This window comes from Bubalus bubalis, chromosome 4 (assembly GCF_019923935.1).
Source record: "Bubalus bubalis isolate 160015118507 breed Murrah chromosome 4, NDDB_SH_1, whole genome shotgun sequence".
Lineage (NCBI taxonomy): Eukaryota > Metazoa > Chordata > Mammalia > Artiodactyla > Bovidae > Bubalus > Bubalus bubalis.
Window position 1 is genome coordinate 83,628,166 of NC_059160.1, and position 21,473 is coordinate 83,649,638.

Consider the following 21,473-nt stretch of genomic DNA (forward strand, 5'->3'; position numbering starts at 1 on the left):
TTCATTGGTCTGGGATGAGTCCCAAGCATCAGATTACCCTAAAGTGAAGTTGAGGTTGAGCCCTACTCACTTAATAGGTGGCATGGGGATGTGGGAGGGAGGTTCGGGATTGGGAGCACGTGTACACCCGTGGCGGATACATGATGTAAGGCAAAACTGATACAATATTGTAAAGTAATTAGCCTCTAATTAAAATAAGTAAATTTAAATTAAAAAAATAGGTGGCATGAAGTGATAGAATTCCAGGTGCTGCAAGGCTGTATCAACAAGGCTTCCCTGGCTGCCTTTTCTCCTGCATTCTCTTACGCGACTTCACCAACAGAGCCATAACTTCAATAATTCCCTCTACCTATGTTTCTCCAACTTAAATTGTACATAAGAATCACTCAGGAGCTTATTAAAATTACTAAACACACTGCAGGAGATTCTGATTCAGTAGGTGGGTTCTGGAATTTGCTCTTAACACCCACATTAGTTTACTGTAACACAGATGGTCTGGAGACCACACTTTAGAAACACTGACTCATAATGGATACTGTTGGCTGGCACATCTGTTATTTCAGTCTGGGTTTCTTGCCTAAGTTATAGGTCTGCATACACAACTGCCTGCTGGAAACCTCCATCGTCTTTACCTGGATATCTCAAGCTTATTGTCTGAATCCAAATGTATTATTTTTCTAAAGCTTGCATGCAGATTTATTTTTTTATTTCATTAAAATGCATCATCATCAACATAGTTGCCCAAGCTAGAAATCTGCATTTGTACCTTTGGTGGGTAGGGACTAGCATTCAGGATGCAAGGGTTTGTGTATGGTGGGCAACAGCATGCCCACCAATCAGCTGCTTTCCTATCCAGCTCTTTGCCATGTCTGCTCAACTACCCTCCTGTGGCTTTCTAAGTGTAACCTAGTTCTTCTGGGACAAGCCAATAATAATAACTTTATTTATTGAGGTTTACTCTGTGCCAAGCACTATTCTAAGTGTTTCATATGTATTAACTCAGTCTTTTCTTGAAGCCACTGAATTCTCTGTCTAGTTTTTGGCAGCTCCCTAACTCCATGAGACTAAATCTGCTCCCCATCTAACCAGTTGCCAACTGGGAACTCTGCTTCAAAATCGATATTGTCATCTTCTTCCCACAATCATACCACCCACCTAACTACAGATCCCAGGATCTAGGATCCCTGCTAGGGATCCCCCTAGGATCTAGGATTCCAGGGATATTGATGGCTGCCTGAATTGGAATCATTTTTAACTATGGTGTAGTAAATCAGGTTGCCACCTCCTCTAAAACAGTGCAGTGCTAGAGCCGGGAGGGCATTCAGAGATTGTCTAGTGCAATTTCCTTATATTACAGACTTGGAAACTGAGGCTTAGGACTATATAATGGCTTTCTAAGGGTAAGAAGGATGTAGGAGAGCTGGAGATCACACCCCAGGTTTCTGTTTCTGTGTCAAATGCTAGAAGGCAAGTTCCCATCATTCTAGGGGAGTTACATGATACAGGGGAGTTTTGCTGTGTATTTTCTGTTTCTGCCTACATGTAGAAAAGTGCCTGGAACAGTGCAGTGATTGCAAATATGTACACCACAGATGTATCGATCTGTGCTAGGTTGGCAACACAGAAAACCCCTTTGACATGAAGAACTGTTGCTATGTTGCAGGAATATTATGTTTAATGTAGTATGTGGATTACTTAGCACCTCTAGCAAAAATGCAATGAAGGAAATAGACAGAAGGTGGTGGCAGCAAGGACCTACCTTAATTATTCTGCACAAATATCCCTCAAGAGAAATCTGCCCTGGCCACCCTTTCCAAAATTTCCATATCTTTCTCTATGCTCTGATTCTGCCTGTTTTTCTTTTTTTTTCTTTTTTTTTCCATTGAAGTGTAGTGGACTTACAATATTGTATTAGTTTCTGATGTACAGCACTGTGATTCAGTATGTTTACGGATTATACTCCATTAAAAGTTATTACCAAGATAATGGCTCTAATTCCCTGTGCTATGCAGTATCTTCTTGTTGCTTATCTATTTTATATATAGTAGTTTGTATCTCTTAATCCCATGCCCCTAATTTGGCCCTCCCACCTCTACCTACTTTTCTTAATCGCATTTCTCACTGCCTGAAGTTTTACCATTATGCCTTTTGTGTTTATCACCTATACACTCACTGAAACAAGCTATATGAGAGCATAAGCTTTGTTTTTTTTTTCACCACCGCATCAAGAGAAGTATCTGACACAGTAGAATTTCCTGAAAATGATGGTTTTACATTTTGGAATGGAAACTTAAATAACATTCAGCACTTTGGCATTTAGAGGCATAATATACTTCTCCAAATAGAAGCAAAAAAGACCCAGGGGTGTACAATGCTGGAGTCATAATGTGAGAGATTGGATAACATTATTCAGAGGGATATTTACAAAAAACACTTTATCATTAAGTAAATGACTTCTCCCATGTATTTTTACTCTGTATTGGAGGAATAACCCAGTACTGCAAGGAAAACCATTTGGACAGGGGATACTTGCTTATTTGTGAATACAAACATAATAGATTGAATTCCTCCAAAATTCAGATTCACTTGGTAACTCAGAAGTGATTATATTTGAAACTAAGGTATTTATAGTTGTAATTAGTTAAGGATCTTGAAATGAAATCATGCTGGATTTGGGGCAGGTCCTAAATCCAATGACTGTATCTGATTTATTTATTTATATTTTAAAAAGCTTTTCATCTTATATTGGAGTATAGCTGATTAACAATGTTGTAATAGTTTCAGGTGAATAGCAAAGGGTCTCAGCTATATATATATATATATATATATATATATATATATATACATACACACATGTATGCATTCGCCCCCAAACCCTCCTCCCATCTGGGCTGCCACATAACATTGAGTAGAGTTTCATGTGCTATTCAGTAGGACCCTGTTGGTTATCCATTTCATGGAAAACATATATACACGTTGATGCCCTATCTCTCCCTGCAGCAACCATAAGTTCATTCTCCAACCCTGTGAGTCTGTATCTGTTTTGTAAATAAGTTCATTTTGTATCATTTCTTTTTAGATTTCACTTATAAAGATCCAATGACTGTATCTTTATAAGAGAAAAGAGAGGAAGATTTGGACACAAAGACACAGAAGAGAAGATGCCATGAAGATGGAGGCAGAGATCGGAGTAATAGAGCTGACAAGCTGAGGGACACCGGGAACCACTAGAAGTTTAAGGTAAGAAAGCATTCTCTCCTAGAGTCTGGAGAGAGAAGACCCTGAAGTCAAGATGACGCCTTGACTTCAGAGTTCTGGACCCTAGAACTATGAGAAAATAAGTATCTGTTGTTTTAAACCATCTTTTGTGGTAATTTGTCACAGCAGCCTAAGAAACAAATACAATGAAGACAGGAGATGATTTGCTTACTTGTAGATAGAAGGATGTGGATTGTACCATATAAATTAGTCTATAATATTTTGAAGTTAAGTATCATAATACCTGATTCACTAAGTGAAGATAATGCTTTCTGTGAGACTTATCCTTTTTAAAAAAGTTAATTACTTTTATTGAAATATAGTTGATTTACAATATTATATTAGTTTAATGTGCACAGCATAGTGATACAGTATTTTTGCAGATTATACTCCATTTAGGTTATTACAAGATAATGATTATAATTCCCTGTGCTATAAAATATGTCCTTGTTGCTTATGTTTTATGTATAGTAGTTTGTATGTTAACCCCATACTCCTAATTTGTCCTTTCTCCTCCCCTCTTCTCTTTGGTAACCACAAGTTTGTCTTCCATGTCTGTGAGTCTATTTCCATTTTGCATATACATTTATTTGTATTTTTTAATCCACATATGTTATATCATACAGTTTTTGTCTTTCCCTGTCCAACCTATTTCCCTGAGTATAGTATTATCTTAAAGTCTAACCTCATAAGGCTTCAGCATTCTCTTCTACAGTGTACAGGCCCATGTAAGGGATGTGCGTGCTCAGTTGCTCAGTGGTGTTCACCTCTTTGCAACTATATGGACTATAGCCCACCAGACTCCTCTGTCCGTGGGATTTTTCCAGGCAAGAATATTGGAATGGGTTGCCATTTCCTACTCCAGGGGATCTTCCTGATCCAGTGATGGAACCTGCATCTCCATCCACATTGCTGCAGATGGCATAATTTCATTCTTTTTATGGCTAAAATCCCATTGTGTATGCATACCATATATTCTTATCCATGTGAATTTTAGGATTGTTTATTATAGTCTATGAAAGATGTCATGGATATTTTGATAGGGATTGCATTAAATTTGTGGATTGCTTTGGGAAATATGGCCATTTTAGCAATATTAATTCTTCCAATCCAATAGCATAGGTTATCTTCCATTTTGTATATCATTGTCAATATCCTTCATCAGTGTTTTATCATTTTCAGAGTATAGATCTTTCACCTCCTTGGTTTATTCCTAGATATTTTATTCTTTTTGATGTGATTTTTAAAAAAAATTAAAAAAAAATTTCTCATTCTGATATTACATTATTGGTATACAGGAATTCAGGCTTCCCAGGTGGTGCTAGTGGTAAAGAACCCAGATGCCAATGCAGGGGACATAAGAGACTCGAGTTCAATCCCTGGGTTGGGAAGATTCCCCTGGAGAAGGAAATGGCAACCCATTCCACTATTTCTGCCTGGGAAATCCTATGGACAGAGGAACATGGTGGGCTACAGTCCAAATGGTCGCAAAGAGTCAGACATGACTGAAGTGACTGAGCACATACACACATACAGAAATTCAACAGATTACTAAATATTAATCTTGTATCCTGCAACCTTACTGAATTCATTTACTCTAATAGTTTCTGGGTGGAGATTTTAGGGTTCTCTATATGGAATATTATGTCATCCTTAAATAGTGACACTTTTACCTGTCATTATTTGCACAGACTTATCTTTTTAATGATATCCTAAAACTCGGAGGAGTGGGCCAGGCAGGCCTCTGGGCTGAGCAGCTATGATGGAAGAGAGGACCTAGGCACTGAAAAAAAGGCTTGCAAAGCCCCTCCTTATTTTTCCAAAAGTTCAGACAGTCGAGGGTCGGGGGGATGTCTCCCCTTAACCCTTAAAGGAGGCAGGGAGAACAGCCCTTCTAATCTACGGGCAGAGTTAAGCTACTGTTTTTCATTTCATGGCTACATTCTGTATTTACTTCAAATACAGAAGTAAATCATTTTCATTTCTTAATTTTAAAAATTCCTGCTGCTAATTATTTCTCTTATCTTTTGTTTTACTCTTCCCATATCCTATCTTCCTGCCCTGAGGCTCTTAGCGCTAAAATAACTGGAACTGAAAAGTCCTTTTTCAACAAACTGGCTTTGTTGAAAATAAAGGGAATAATTCCTGTGAATGGGCCATACTATTCCTGATTCTTCCAGCTTCTTCTCCATATCCCTTCTTCCCACTTTCTCTCCTCCTGCTTTCTCTCTTTTCTCTCTTTCTCCCCTGCTTCAGTGTGTACTGACTGAAAACCTTATGAGTAATGAGCATTGTTTCTGTGTATTCCCCTTTGCCTGGCATTTCTTCTTTCTCCCTTTTCTGCTTATCTAAATTCTCTTTATCCTTCAGTGTTTGCTTCAAGCATCTTCTTCCATCTGGTGTGATACAGCAATTAGTAAGGATGGCTTTTTTCTCTATTTCAAATTTGTATAGACCTTATGGTCAAGTTGAACGCATTTGGCCTTCATCACATGTCACCTTTCATTAGTATTTATGGTGATTTTAATCCATCTCTTGTCTGCTTATTTACATCATGAGTTTCCTGCGGAGACAGACGTGCTGTGTTTATCTTTGAAACCTCAGCACCTTGCAGTGCTTTAATGGACTAATTGCTTTGGATAGATTTATAGATTGGGTGGTGTATTTGGTACTTTACATGAAATCAAGAGGGTTTTTTTCCTCATTTTTTTTCTCTTTCTTTTGTGTTTTTTTAAATTATGATAACACATTTACAGGAGACTTGGAAAATACAGAACATAGTCACATATATTCCACTATATGGTACCATTATTTTTAAGTAGATAAATTAAGATTTTTAGTTGGAATTTCAATATCAAACTCTCAAAAATTAACAGAATGAATATTTGGAGAAGTAGAAGGATATAGTAGATCTGGAAAGCACTATGAACCAATTTGACATAGTTAAGATTTATACAATTTTCACACAAGAGTAGGATACAAATTCTGTTCAAGTTCCCACAGACTGTAAACCAGGAGACATTGGAACATCTCTAGATGTTCAAAAATTTCATGCTCTAAAGGTATTGAAATCAAACAGAAACTGTTCTCTTATCACTGTGGAATTATGTTAGAAATCAATATCAAAAGATAACTGAAAATAACCCACATATTTTCAAGTGCAATGTGACACTTACCAAGAGATATCTTTAACTTAACTATTGAAAGCCTCAGTAAAGTTAGAAGGCTGAAAAAACACAGAGGGTGATTGCAGGGAAGAAAGCATTTAAATGAGAAATTAGTATCAAAATGAGAAATTAATATCAAGGATACTTAAAAAAAACATGTATTTGGAAATTAAATATCCACTCTAAAATGATAGGTGTATCTAGAAGCTATAACAAGGAAAATTAGAAAATATTTTAACAGAATAAAAAAGAAAAGAGAATTTATCAGAATTTGTTGCATGTAGCTGAAGCTTCTAATCAAGAGTTTTGAAGTCCCTCAAATCTAGCCTCTCCCCTTTGGGCTGTCTATGAAACCTGTCTAAGTGGATCTACTGGAAACAGTCTGAATAAGAAAAAAAAAAAAAAAAAAAAAGCCATTTGTTTTAGGAGAAATGAAGCAGGAAGAAAGTGAAGGTCAGCTCAAAACTTCCCAAAGGCAAATTTGCCATTTAAAACCAGCAGTCACATTCCTGTGGATGAAGTCATCCCCAGCCTCAGTCAAGAGCTGCTTCCTAGAAGTGAAGGGCTGGTCAGTTCTTAGGGCCTCTGTATATGTAAGAGTGGGTGTGAGGCAGAGGGGAGAGATCAAGAAGAGGCAGTAAAAAGAACTAAAGTGGGTGGGCAGTGAAACAATTGACCCTCTCTGTCATCGTAGCAGAAATGGCCCTTTGAAGGCACTGCTGCATTTATGCAGATTCTTCAGGATGGGCATGAGACAGGGCAAATGCTGGCCACTAAGCAGCTGACAGCTCCACTCTTCCTATGACTGCTAGTCTACGCTTTGCTTGCATGACTCTTGTTTTAAAACCTGTACAGAAAAATCCCTCTGCCAAGCCCTTTATAGGCTCAAGTGGGGGCTAGGTGAATCAGTCATTTGGTAAAAGAAACTCCATGGAAATATAAGCAGGGCAGGGAGGAGATAAATAATTATGATAATAAGAAGATCATTTATGGAGAACTTCATATGAACCAGGCCAAATGTTAAAAGTGTAAGACACATTAGTTAATCCCTCTAACAGCCTATAAGGCAAGTACTACTAATGTATAGAGACGTTCAGTAATTGGCTTAATATCACATTGCCACTATCTGGGCAGAACCAGGATCCCACAGCAAAGGCTCTAATGGTCCAAGCAGTAGACATGTGACGATCATCTTTCCCCAAGCAAAATTCAGGACATGCGGACTAACTAAAATACATCAGAGTACGCTGCATACCATGGGGATAGACATTCACAGTTAGGATTGCTGAGAAGAATCCTGGCAATAGAGTCATTGGCCTTTAAATACCAGAAGAAAATTATGGATCAGCTTCAAACTTCTATTCTTGCCTCTTTGGCAACAAGGAAATTGTGCTGTTTATGTTTGGAGTGGGCAATTAATATCATTCTGACTGACCTATTGGAAGTTAAAAATAGTTTTGCTTGGAGTTCATCAAATCATTGATGAAAGGGTTTCCTGGTACACTTGGTATGGATTACAGAGGCTTCTTCCTATAGTTTCCTTTTGGTTTCAAAGGTCCATTTAGAGAGGATCATTTGGTGTGATAAAAAGTTTTCACCAAATTTCGAAATGTATATTGAGCTTGTCTTTTTCTTTTTTTTTTCAAATGGAGTATAGCTCTATTATTAGTCTAATGGGATGAGGTAAACAGTAAAACATAATCTCATGTGGTTACTTCTAATTTCTGCACTTGGTTGGATTTTACAAAGACATTATATGTAAACAAGACACATTTTAAGCCTGTCTATCGGCAGGGTTGACTCTGCTTGAGGAGGTGGAGTAGGCAGATGATTGGAGAGTTTTCATTTGAGAGTTTCCTATTTCCTCTATTTCTATCATTGCCCAGACATTGTCTGAAACTGGGGTCAGTTTGCTGCCTATAAAGAAAAGAAATGGAGTCGTTTGGTTAAAATATGGATGGGCTAATGGGAGATACATAGCCCTGCCATCTTGGCTTCTTTCTGGGGCTTGTGTCTATACCATTTTCAAACACTGCTGGCCAACACTAGAGAAATGATTAATTTCTATGAGTAAGCAATCATCATTTGTGTACTGGACCAATAGACTTTGACCTGAAAGAAGGTTTTCATGGCACAATAAAGTTTGATGGGAAGTAAGAATGGCCTTTATTGAGCACCCCTTATGTAACTGGTACTGTATAGGTGTCTTATACATATTAAGGCATTTAAAACTCCCAATAGGTCTGTGTGGTAGGTAGCAACTGGGATGGAAAGAGACTAGAGAATAAGGATGACAGTAACCTAATGATGAAGAAAAGAAGCCCTAGGGATTCTTATTGTAATTTTATAGTAGCAATTTGCTCAGGGTGTGGCTAGGGTTGTAGTGGAACCAGATTCAACACCAATAGTCCCTATTCCAGATCTCTAACTGTAAAAACCCATATCCCTTTTGAGGTACACAGGAGGAAGTATAAGATGAGAGTTTGAAATGTGGGCTGATGAAATCTGTTGACTGGTTTCTGATCCTTACTCCACCACTTGGACTAGTCATGAGATCCTGTATAAACTGCTCAGTCTCTGTGAGTCTCTTTCCTCAAAGGTAAACTTGGAAGTGAAACTAACAGCAGCTATCTATCTCCAGGCCTGTTGCAGAGATTTTAACATTTTAATACATGAAATGGGTGTGGTGCACAATAAGCCTTCAATAAATCAGGCTTTTATTGTTGCATGTTATTGTGAGAAAGATCAAATGTAAAGGCTATTGCCCTGTCTGGTTGTTAGGGCTGAACTGGAGATCCTGGGTGGGTAAGACCCTTGTAGGCAGATCTTTTACAATCTGAGCCACCAGGTAAGATCCTGGCTTACCAAAGCAAAGGACACAAGCCTCTTGATCAGTGGTAAAAAGGGAACATTGTTATTGAAGAAAATCCTGCTCATTTCAATATTTTGCCTTGAAGTGGTTCTGGAGAACTGTATTCTTTAAAACTTGAGACTTCTCAGTTAAGAACAACTAGTAAGTATTGGTTAAGCTTATTCTTAAAATTATTATTAAAGGAAGCCAGACCATATGTAAGAAGATAGGGATCTAAAGGTAGGGTAACAGCACCATGTAAAGAGGCCAGACATTTCAGTTCTGATTAACTGAAGTTCATTCTAGTAGACACCTGTATAATTTAACCAGTCATAGAGTGGAGCAAGTTCTCTCTTTCAAGTAATCTGAAGAGAAGTTGCTCAATGATTTTCACCCCATTCTCCTTTGAAATACAACGAGTTGTACACACTGTCTTTCAGGGATAGGAAAAGTGCCTTTTGTTTTCATTTGGCTTGTTTTTTTGGGGGTGGGGTAGTTAATAAGCCACAGGCCTCAGTATTATGCTGCACAGTTCTTGAAGTTTTAAGATTTTCCAGTTTTAATTGATTGAAGACTTCTTGCTCTAAATGAAGATGTAAGGAAAATATAACACATGGTGAAGATAAGGAGAAAAGGGAACTCTATTACACCGTGGGTGGGAATGTAAATCAGTGCAGCTACTATAGTAAACAGTTCCTCAAAAAAAAAACAAAAAACAAAAAAACAAACCTAAAAAGAAAATTAGCATATGATCCATTAATCCCACTCCTGGGTATGTATCTGAAGAAAGCAAAAACATGGATTCAAAGGTTACATATACCCCAGTGTTCATGTGCATGCTTAGTCGCTCAGTCATGTCAGACTCTTTACAAGCCCATGGAGTGCAGCCTGCCAGGCTCCTCTGTCCTTGGGGATTCTCCAGGCAAGAATCCTGGAGCGAGTTGCCATGCCCTGCTCCAGGGGATCTTCCCAACCCAGGGATCAAACCGAGGTCTCCCACACTGCAGGCAGATCCTTTACAATCTGAGCCACCAGGGAAACCCAGTGTTCATAGCAGCATTATTTACAATATAAAAGATATATATGGAAGCAACCTAAGTGTCCATCAACAGATAAAGAAGATGTGGTATATATTTACAACAGTAAACTACTCAGCTATTAAAAAAAAAAAAAAAAACATTTCTGCCACTTGCAACAGCATGGGTGGACCTAGAAGGGTATTATGCTTAGTGAAATAAGTCAAACAAAACCAAATATTGTATGTTGTCACCCCTACATGGAGTGGAATCTAAAAAAAATAAAGCAAACGGATGAATGTAACAATGACTCAAAGATATAGAGAAAAAGCTAGTGATTACCAGTAGGGAGAGGGGTGGAGGGAAGGGCAACATTGGGTAGGGAATTAAGAGGTATAAACTAGTATGTATAAAATAAATAAGCTAAAATATATATTGTACAGCACAGGGAAATATAGCCCTTAGTTTATAACAACTTTAAATAGAGTATAATCTATAAAAATATTGAATCACTATGCTGCACATCTGAAATTAATATAATATTGTAAATCAACTGTAGTTAAAATATAGGACTTTCCTGCTGGTACAGTGGCATATATATATGTATATATAGCATATGGTGTGTGTGTGCTCAGTTGTTCAGTCATGTCTGACACTTTGCAGCCCCATGTACTGTAACCAACCAAGCTCCTCTGTCCATGGAATTTCCCAGGTGAGAATATTGGAGTGGGTTGCCATTTCCTACTTCAGGGGATCTTTCTTCCCCAGGGATTGAACCCATATTTCTTGTGTCTCCTGCATTGGCAGGAGGATTCTTTACCTCTTTGCCACCTGGGAAGCACCAGATACAGCATATGGAGCTCATGTTAATTAGTTACATGGTTTAACAAGTTTTTAAAAAAATATATAAAAGGATGGTAGACTCGAATGGTTAAACTGTGGAATTAATCTGCTATTTATTGAGCCATTACCATAACTCAGTATGTTCAGTATTGAGGATGCAATGGTAAGATTTAGTCTCTGCCCTCAAAAGCATTTATAGCTTAATGGGGGAGGAAAAGACATAAAAAAGTACAGCACATGTAAAAATGTCACAGTAAAATGTACAAAGTGCAAGCATAGGAAACAGATATTCCTGGGGAAACTTGCGAAAGCTTCACTATGCTGAGAGTTCAATAAGATGATCACAAACTGACTACAGTGGGGATTTATGTGGTCATTCTTAGAAGCAGAACAAATGTCAAACAGTGAGAAGTATGGTAGTGGATGCCCAGTGAACCCTGTGTACGCTAGCTACACTGCAGGACTTGGGAATGGCTCTCTCTATCCTATTTCAAAATCTGCTGACATCTCAGCTCTCCCTCTTGCTGCCCAGTCAATTCCTGAATCATGCTGATAGTCCAGGAGAGAGGCTATTCTCCTCCCAAGTTTGCCACTGGAAGTAGCTATGCTGCTGCTGCTGCTAAGTTGCTTCAGTCGTGTCTGACCCTGTGCGACCGGATAGACGGCAGCCCACCAGGTTCTGTCGTCCCCGGGATTCTCCAGGCAAGAACACTGGAGTGGGTGGCCATTTCCTTCTCCAATGCATGAAAGTGAAAAGTGAAAGTGAAGTCGCTCAGTCGTGTCGGACCCTTAGCGACCCCATGGACTGCAGCCTACCAGGCTCCTCCTTCCATGGGATTTTCCAGGCAAGAGTACTGGAGTGGGTTGCCATTGCCTTCTCCGGGAAGTAGCTATAAATTGTCCCATTTTCCATTTGACTAGACAAACTAGTGATCACTTCCATTAGCATAGAATATCAGTATCCCTGACAGCAGCTTTTAATACATTATAAGCAACCTGTAAACTGAGGTAGCAATTGTTATTGGGTAGGCAGAGAAACAAAGGCCACACGTACATACAGTAGGAAAGAAGAAAGGAACCGGTCAAATGTGGTAAGAGGGTCTTCCTCCTGCATGCTGCAAGTGAATCATTTAAGCACCACAGAATGTTAGTTTTCTGAGCTTCAGGCTGCAAAAACGTTAAAAATTGTGCTTGTGTGTGCTTCTGTATACATGTGTGTGTAAATGTGCCTATGCATTTATATGTGTATATATGAATATATATGTATGCATGTGTACATTTATCTGTTCATTTCTATGTATGAATGTATGCGTGCTTATAAATATGTGTATGCATGTGTGAATATATTAGCGTTTGTGTGTGTGTGTGTGTATGTGTGTGTGTGTGTGTGTGTGTAAGAGAGAGAGAGAGCAATAGAGAGAAACCAGACAAGCTGGAAAGTAAGTTTAAGACTTTGTCACATCCTCGTGGTCTCTGTCTCTCCCCATCCCCACTCCTCCACACCAATAGACAAAAGCAGAAAGGATGCCCTGTGACCTGACTGCTTTAGAAAGTTTGCAGCTCTTAAGAGGACGTTCCACCTGGGAACCTCATTGGTTCTCCACAGGATGGTGGGTTTTATAAGAAATCTTTGATTCCCCCGGGAAGGGACTGCTGCTGACAGGTTAGGCTGGAGCGCGGCCGCCCCCGGCCGTCACCCGCACTGCTCTGGGTATCAAAGTCGGGCCCCGCTCGCCGCCGCGCTCTCTGCAGAGGAGGGCCGGGCCGGGCAGCTCGGCGCGGGCGCCAGGGGAGGGAACGGGAAGGGTAGGGCGGGGGCAGGGGCGGCGGGAGGCCATGCCTCCAGCTGCGGAGACTACCGCACAGCTGGAGCCGGCGCGGTCATCGGCGCGGCGCCGTCGCCCTCGCGCTCCGGCTCTCGCTGCCCGGCCCGCGGCCGGCGGACTTTGCGGAGGGCGCCTGGCGTAGGCGGCGGCGGGTGTGGGCCGAGCCAGTATTTATAGCTCGGTGACAGCAGCCGCGGCAGCGACGCCGCTGGCCCGTCTCGCCGCGTTTCCCAGAGAGGCCGCGAGCGCGGCAGAGGGCTTCGCTCCACCGGGTCTCCCGAGTGCGGACGCCCAGAGTCCGCGCGGCCCCCTCGGTGAGTACGCGGCCCGGGCGCCCGGCGCGCCTACCCCGCCTGTCAGTCCCGCCGCGGCGAAGCCCCCCCGGCCCGGCCGCCCGCAGCCGCGCCTCCTCCTCGTCCCTGGGCGCGACTGCGGCCCCGGCCGCGGCCCCCGGCCGGCTGCCCCGCGCCTCCTCTCCTTCCTTCCCTGGGCTGGCGCGCCGAGGGGTCGGTGAAGTGGCCGGGAGGGGAGCGCGCACCTGCCCTCCTGAGAAAGGGCGGAGGAGGCTCGGGGGAGGGCCGAGGAGGGGGTACCCTCAAACTCCCGGGCTCCGGGGGGTGAGAGACGTCACCAGGATGGACAGCGAACTTTCCTCGCTTCAGTGATTCCTGGGATGCAAACAGAGTGAAAGCTCCAGTATTGTGCGTTAATTAAATTAACAGGTTGTAGTTCAGGACTGTTCTCCTTAAAAACAAAACCCCCCAGACCGCACAAAACTTGAGCACCTTTGAGTGTTTACCACCTTCATCATGATTAATAAAGCTGTTTATCTATTCCTAGTTCTGAAAATGCTGGAGGCCCACAAGTGTGTTTGACTCATGTGGGTCCACTTTGGCTCCCTTATTCATTCTACTCGCTGTGGAACAATAAGCAAGTGTGTGTGTATGAGAGAGATGCTAGTAAACATCACATGCTTGTTTTAGTATTTATGTGTAGATAGAAGTCTCATGATCAACAAAGTGTTTTTTGAGTTAAAGTACATTGAATAAATGTGTTTTCCCTCTAGTTATAAATGATACATTGTTTGAAATCCAGAGAAGAACTTCTAGGAAGATTTCAGGATTTTGTTTTGTCTTCAGAATAAAGTTCTTCCAGTTTATTGAATATAAAGTGTAGTAGAGTCTCTGTAAGAGCTATTTTTGTTGTAAAACACTGAATTTTTTTTATCATGTTTATACTCTCTAACTCTATTCTTCCTTCCCCAATCTTCGTACTTTAAAGGTTATTATGGATTTTGAAATTTTGACTCAGATACTTATTCTCACCCCACTCCACCTTCATCTGAGCCTTATATTCAGAAACCAGTACTTGTTTATTGTATTTAATTTGCTTCTTCATATTGTCAGTCAGTTAAAAAGCAATTTCAGATATGAGTATATTTTATTTTATTCATTAACTCTTACTTTTTTTTGGCGTTGTGTCTGGAATATGATCATGACAATTCTTTATCAACATGTCACTGAAGAGAAAGTCTAAATATTTTAAAAGAATTAATTGTTGATAATTTTTCGACTTAGGACATGAAGAGGCCATTTTGATGGGAAAGTTGGCTAATGTCATGTTTAGAGGGAACCTCAGACCTGCTCTGCTTTCAGGTTTTCTATTTTAAAAACTTGCATTGGTTCAGTGCTTTGTTATCCCAAAGACTGGAGGGTAATAACAAGGAAAAAAAGTAATTTAAAGATTGGAACAATGTGAAGAGAAAGTCTAGAAAGTGATTTATGGATGTGATCCTCTAAATTAGCTAGGGTACCACAAGTACAGACCCGATATCTGTGCAAAGCCACTTATAGTGGTTTCATTGATTGACTTAAAAGGTTGCTTTTTATTTAAAAGGCTGTGTGGTCTCTTGTATTGGACTAAAAAATGAGAAGTTCCAACTTTACTTCTGTTATTATTGCTCTTTGTATTTTTAAAACCTGTATTAAACACTTGCATTATATAAAATACTATGTCATTTCCTCATGCTTGCCTTTTCATCCAACAATTTAAATAGTAAACTAAGACCTATTTTTACCTCAGGACTGGTCCAGGCAAATATATATATTTGGTTTTCTCACCTTTTGCCATTTCTCTTTTTACAGACTTGGATATCCCATTATCAAGAGTCTGCTCTATCTGGTATAGAATTGTCAGTGCTTTTTTTTTCCTCACACAAGTCTTGTCTGTTACCCAACTGTCATCCACACATTTACTTTTTCACTTATTCATCCATCAGCAAAGATTTTTTGAGTGCCCCGTAGATATAAGTCACCACCTAGTTCTTACCCTTGTTTCCTTCCCATTGGAACCTTTTAGGTTATTCTTTTCAGTGTAGGAAATACATAATAATTAAGAGTATTGACTTTGGAGTCATAAAGAGGTGGTTCTGCCTGCTTCCCCCAGTTGGTAGCTGTATGACCTTGGGCAGATAACCTTTTAAAAACTGTTTCTTCACTGGTAAATCCAAAGGTTAGGTCTAAGGGCTGATTGAGATAATGCATGAAAAGTACTTGCCAAGAGCCCCAAATATAAAAAGCACTCTAAAATGTTAGTTATTATGTTGCCTATATCTGTTCCAGAGGTATTCATCTCAGGAAATGCATTCCCATCTCAGGAAATGGCACATCCATTCTGGGGTTTGTCAGGCCATGTCCACATCCGGTCCATCAGTGCATCTTGTCATCTCTTCTTTTTTAAATGTATCCAGAATCTGGTACATTTCCAAGTATCAGGCAGAGTGGTCAGATTGCATCACTCTTCTGTCCCCCATTTGCACAGAGTGAAGCCCATGTGGTAGGATGGCCTCAAGGCCTGATCATGATACTGCCTCCCAGATCTCTAGTCCCTTCGTACTCCCCTGCACCCACGTGCTGTCCAGTCACACTAGCCTCCTGGCTTTTCCTTAAATGCACTAATCATGTGCAGCTCAGGCCTTTCCCTTTGTCTGGATCATTCTTCCCTCAGATGTCTGCTTGCTTTACTTCCTTCTTTCACGTCTGCAACTGTCACCTTATAGTGAGACCGTCTTAACTTCCCTGACACCCCATGTTAACTTTGCATTTTCTCCATCAACTTATAACTTTCTAAAATACTGTGTTTCATTTTTCTCTGTTTAATGTCTTTTTCTCTCAATCTAGATCCTAAGGTTCAAGGCAACAGGGGTGTTGTTTGTTAGTAACCTTCACGCGTAGGCCAGTGCTTGGCACAAATATGCAACAGTGAACATGTGAATAGTGAATAGTGAACAAGTGAATGATGAAATTATGGAATTAGTATGGAATTAGCAAATCTGGACTTCACCACTTTCTATATATGATTTTGGACAAGTAGCTTGAGCTTTCTGAGCCTCATTTTCAATATTTGTAAAATAGGATGATATTCATCCCTTTATGTTGGTATAGTAAAATCCCGAGACACTGAGAACAGCATATAAAAACCACTTAGTAAATGTAATATAGAGTTGATGTTATTTCCATGCTCATGTTTAATGGGAATGACCAGGAGTCACTTGCATTTTAATAGTGGTCCTCAGATAAGGCAATGTCTGAAACTGACCAGGCACTTACAAATGAAATATCCTTTAGTCTCCACTACTACCCTGTGAAGAAAGTATTTTCATTAGGATTCTCCTGGTGAAGAAGTGGAATCTCAGAGTGATTAAGGATTTGCTAGGGAGTAGCATGGAGAAGGCAATGGCACCCCACTCCAGTACTCTTGCCTGGAAAATCCCATGGACGGAGGAGCCTGGTAGGCTGCAGTCCATGGGGTTGCTAAGAGTCGGACACGACTGAACGACTTCACTTTCACTTTTCACTTTCATGCATTGGAGAAGGAAATGGCAACCCACTCCAGTGTTCTTGCCTGGAGAATCCCAGGGACGGGGGAGCCTGGTGGGCTGCCGTCTATGGGGTCGCACAGAGTCGGACATGACTGAAGCAACTTAGCAGCAGCAGCAGCAGTGAGTAGCAGGTCAGGTTGCCTGGAGAATCCCAGGGACGGGGGAGCCTGGTGGGCTGCCGTCTGTGGGGTTGCACGGAGTCGGACACGACTGAAGCGACTTAGCAGCAGCAGCAGCAGCAGGTCAGGTAGAAATGGACCATATTTCTCCCATCACCATTCGTTTTGCCTTCCTGATGCTTTTGATTATTTGTGTAAAGTCTTTCTAATGATGTGACTTCACCTGATAAAAACATTAAGAGGTAAAATGTGATATAAACATAGGCTGTTGTTGTTTATCTTTTAAGGAAATAGTATTAAATAATTTAAAGCTCTCTCTGCCCTTTTGATAGGCAATTTTTGAAGTGATTATTTCCCAGAGAGTAAATGAAACAATTATATCAATAAATAGTGTTCTGTCAACTGCAAAGAGCTTTACATACATTAATATAATACTATAGCTAGGTACGGAGAAGCCAATGGCACCCCACTCCAGTACTTTTGCCTGGAAAATCCCATGGACAGAGGAGCCTGGAAGGCTGCAGTCCATAGGGTCGCTGAGAGTCGGACACGACTGAGCGACTTCACTTTCACTTTTCACTTTCATGCATCGGAGAGGGAAATGGCAACCCACTCCGGTGTTCTTGCCTGGAGAATCCCAGGGACGGGGAAGCCTGGTGGGCTGCCGTCTATGGGGTCGCACAGAGTTGGACATGACTGAAGTGACTTAGCAGTAGCAGTATAGCTAGGTAACTGAAGTAAATAACCTTTAACTTTGTCTTGTACTAAAACAGCCAAGAATTATCCCACACACAGCTGTCTGAAGCACAAAGTGCATACCACAAAAAACAAAGTACAAGAAATCTTTTTAACAATTATTTTTCAAGAAATTAGATTCAAGGTGCTGAAATAAAGTTCACACTTTTGGCAGGGTACAGGCACAGTCATCTTTAATAAGCCCTTTGACAAGAGGTAAGAAGAGTTTCAGGTGAATTTTGAGACATAAATACCAAGGAGCTTCAAAACATTTGGAGAAATTCTTTTTTTTAATCCTAGCACAGTGCTGCACAGTGCAAATGATGTTCATATTACCTGGTTAGGTATCACTAGATGCTAAGACCTGCATTAGCAGAGCTGGACTTCGGGGGCACTTGGCTAGTAATAATGTCTTTTGTATAGCATAATTTTTTAGTTCATCAAGGACTTTGCCATATGAACTCATACTTTTTTTTTTTTAAATGGAAGTGATACGCTCCATCTTGCCCATACTTGTCATTATGCATAAAGCATCACCCGAGCCAGGGTTCCTGCTGAGGGAAACATGAAATTTGTACTCTTGAAGTCCTTGAGATTTTCACTTATTTGGAAAAACCCCAATAAGTAAGGAAGGCAGGGTGCTTTGGTCCAATCAAGTAAATGATTAAAACAATTATCAAGGCTTTGTTGTTCTCCTGGTCCGGTACTTGATTATCTTTCATGTAAACTGTTGGAGTTACCTCCCAGCTAGTGTTACCGTTTTCATCATGCCTCTTAGCAGTTTGTCTTTTTCCAAGTAGGCAGAGAAATCTTTCAAAACCCTGCTGCAAGCAATTGTACTGCTCTTCTGCTTTGAAAACTTTGATTCTATAGTCTCCAATCAGTAAAGTAAAGAACATCACTTTTGTGTAGTCTTCCTTAAAATAGCCCCAGGTTATCCTTAACCATCCGAGGGTGCCCCCAAGTGCTCTGTGTTCCAGCCACACAGAACTACTGATACGTCTCTATGTCTGTCCCAGACGTCCTTTCCTGTGCCTTTGCTGAGCTCCTCCTCCCAACTTGCATGTAATTACCTACTTTCCATTTTTCCATTCTTAGCTGTTAGTACCAGGTGAAATGGGGCTCCCCTGGTGGCTCAGATGGTAAAGAATCTGCCTGCAATGCAGGTGACCCAGGCTCAATCCCTGGGTTGAGAAGATCCCCTGGAGAGGGAAATGGCTACCCACTCCAGGATTCCTGCCTGGAGAATTCCATAGACAGAGGAGCCGAGAGGGTTACAGTTCATGGGATCCAAAGAGTCGTACACAACTGAGCAACTAACACTTTCGCTTTACTTCACCAGGTAAAATACTGGCTTGTAGTAAAATGCATGACATTTCTGATATCTACACTAAATACCAGTCCCTCTAGAGTATAAACTGTGACTGAAGGCCTGTGGATTATCAGGCAGGGTATAAAGTTTCAGCCTGTCACTGCTGTTAGTGAAAGCAGCGGCTTCCAAGATACTGATGGTGGCATCTATCTCATGATTTTATTATTATGAGAGGAAATTGAATAGTGTGAATTAGTCCAGTTCTCAGAGGTGCAGTGTTCTGTATAAGTAGAGTTGGAAAATCAGAATGAATGTCAGTGATGCATTGCAAAAGGACAATCAGATCAACTCAACTACTTATATGATGCTCAGAGAAGAAGGAAAAAAATTAGAGGAATCCTGGTCAGTCACATGATCCCAGTTCTTTCCAATCATGGTATCAAGTCAGTTTGAATAGTAATAGTAGATTCATTTATCTTAGAAGTACTATGAATCTTTTATGTCAATTGGCTTTATTATTAGGAACTTTCTAAACAACATGAAAAAAGGCAAGATTTTGGAATCTATGTCTTTGTGTGGTGAAGATGTAGTATAGAATGTTGAAGGCACGTGGCTTGAATTTGAATCCTGGCTCTGGTGTAGGTTTGTTCTGTTCTTTGATGCAAGCTACTAAACTCAGTTTAAACATTGCTTCCAATAGAGTATCTCTTCATTAGGTTCCTATGAAATTTGAATGAGATGTTTGTAAAGCCCTTTAGCATAGTGTCTGCGAAGTGGTAGGTCTTTAATAAATGTTAGCCTTAGTAATAATGAGAACAGTGCAGAACCTGGTGCTGAAATGGGATGGTAGCTGTAAGGATGGGGTTGAGGGTGTATCAGTGCTTGTTACTGGCCCATCATTCTTCAAGTCTTTGGATTCAGCTGCTCTTCTCTTTCCTTAGTGGAAGGAATGGCAGGTTGCTCTGCCTTCTTCTCATCTCATTTATACAAGGGGGCTTCTCTTTTGTAGTTCCACTCAGTTTATCCAGTTTATTGGTTGCCCACCATGAGGCCAGCACTGTGCTATGCCCTGAAAGTAAACAGCCCTTTCCGTGGGGACTTTGTGATCTAGGGAAGGAGACAAATACATAAACAGATAATTTCACTATGATCTGCTAAGTGCTAAGATAAAAGTACTTTTACTTAAGATAAAAGCTCAATATGGAAGCAGAATTGAATTTTAAAAAGTTAAAAAAATGTTTTTAGACTGTGTATACCCTGTTGCATAGTCAGTTTGAACAGCCTCAATCCTGGGTTAACAGTGCAGTCACCGAACTTATGTACTTTATGTACTTTATTTTCAGAATGCTTTGTGGGAAGTACAGAGGGGAAAGCAGTTTTGGCGGTCTGGACAACAGGCTGATATCACTAGGCAAACTTTTGTCAGCCTCCTCACGTAGGGAGTCAGGAAGCGGAGATGAGCGCTGTTGTTGTTCAGGTTATGTAAGTTTTGAAATTTGGGGCCCACTAGGAGACATTGATTCCACTTTGGAGTATGAGGCAAGAATATATAAACATGTTTACCATAAAAGAATAACACCAAATGATCCTATTCACTCGGCTAGTGTCTAAGTCATTGAATCTGTTAGAGGAAATGAAGACTAAGCTGAAACATGATTGGAAATATTTTTTGAAACATTTCCAGATTTGTTGGGGTGTATTAGAGAGATCAAGGGCCAGGAATGGCTTTTGATTCAAGTCCTGGCTCTTCCGCTGGTGGATCTGTTAATTAAATAGGCAGCACCTGCTCTGCTCCGTTGTTTTCTGTTATTACTATTATAATATGATTTATTAGTGGCCGCGCTGGATCTTTGTTGCTGTGCACAGCCTTTCTCTAGTTGCGGTAAGCGGGCTGCTCTTCATTGCAGCGTGCAGGCTTCTAGTTGCGGTGTCTTCTCTTGTTGCAGAGCGCAGGCTCTAGGCACACAGGCTTCAGTGGTTGTGGCTCCTGGGCTTAACTGTGGAATCTTCCCAAACGAGGATCTAACCCACGTCCCCTGCATTGGCTGGTGGCCTCCCAACCACTGGAGCACCAGGGAAGTCCCTTCTTTGTTTTCTTATCATTCATAAGGGAGTGGTAGTAGCATGCATAGCATGGCTGTGGGAGTTAGGACCTGTAGTAAGGCAGGATTGTTGTTCAGTACTACAGTTCTCTCTTGAAACAATATAAATATTGGAGAGGAACAGCTACCTCCAAATTTTTTTGAATGTTGTAACTCAGTTTGGACATGTGGAAATTACAGAGCCCACAAAGCAAGATTCTGAAGTTAAAAATAACAACAATAAAATAAATATATGCCTACTTTCCACAAAACACTCATTTAAAAATGAGTCAGAGTTATATGTATTTAGTTGTCTACATGCGGCTGCCTTGCTTGTGTGTGGGTGGTGAAGGGAGTTGATGGGGGAACCACACCAGAATTCCTC

The 21,473-nt window shown here is 40.7% G+C and overlaps 1 protein-coding gene across 6 annotated transcripts in view; it reads left to right on the forward strand.

Moving 5' to 3' along the window:
• The window catches only part of TMEM117 (transmembrane protein 117), a 649,146-nt gene that overhangs the window by 20,351 nt on the left and 607,322 nt on the right, over positions 1-21,473 (forward strand). For 4 of the 6 annotated variants that reach the window (XM_044941660.2, XM_025284014.3, XM_044941658.2 and 1 more), the window contains exon 2: positions 3,080-3,240. The gene's annotated coding sequence lies outside the window, so the exon portion shown is untranslated. Of the gene's footprint in view, positions 1-3,079; positions 3,241-13,138; positions 13,276-21,473 lie in introns of those variants that run through there. The other 2 variants (XM_025284013.3, XM_044941662.1) reach the window with 1 other exon arrangement.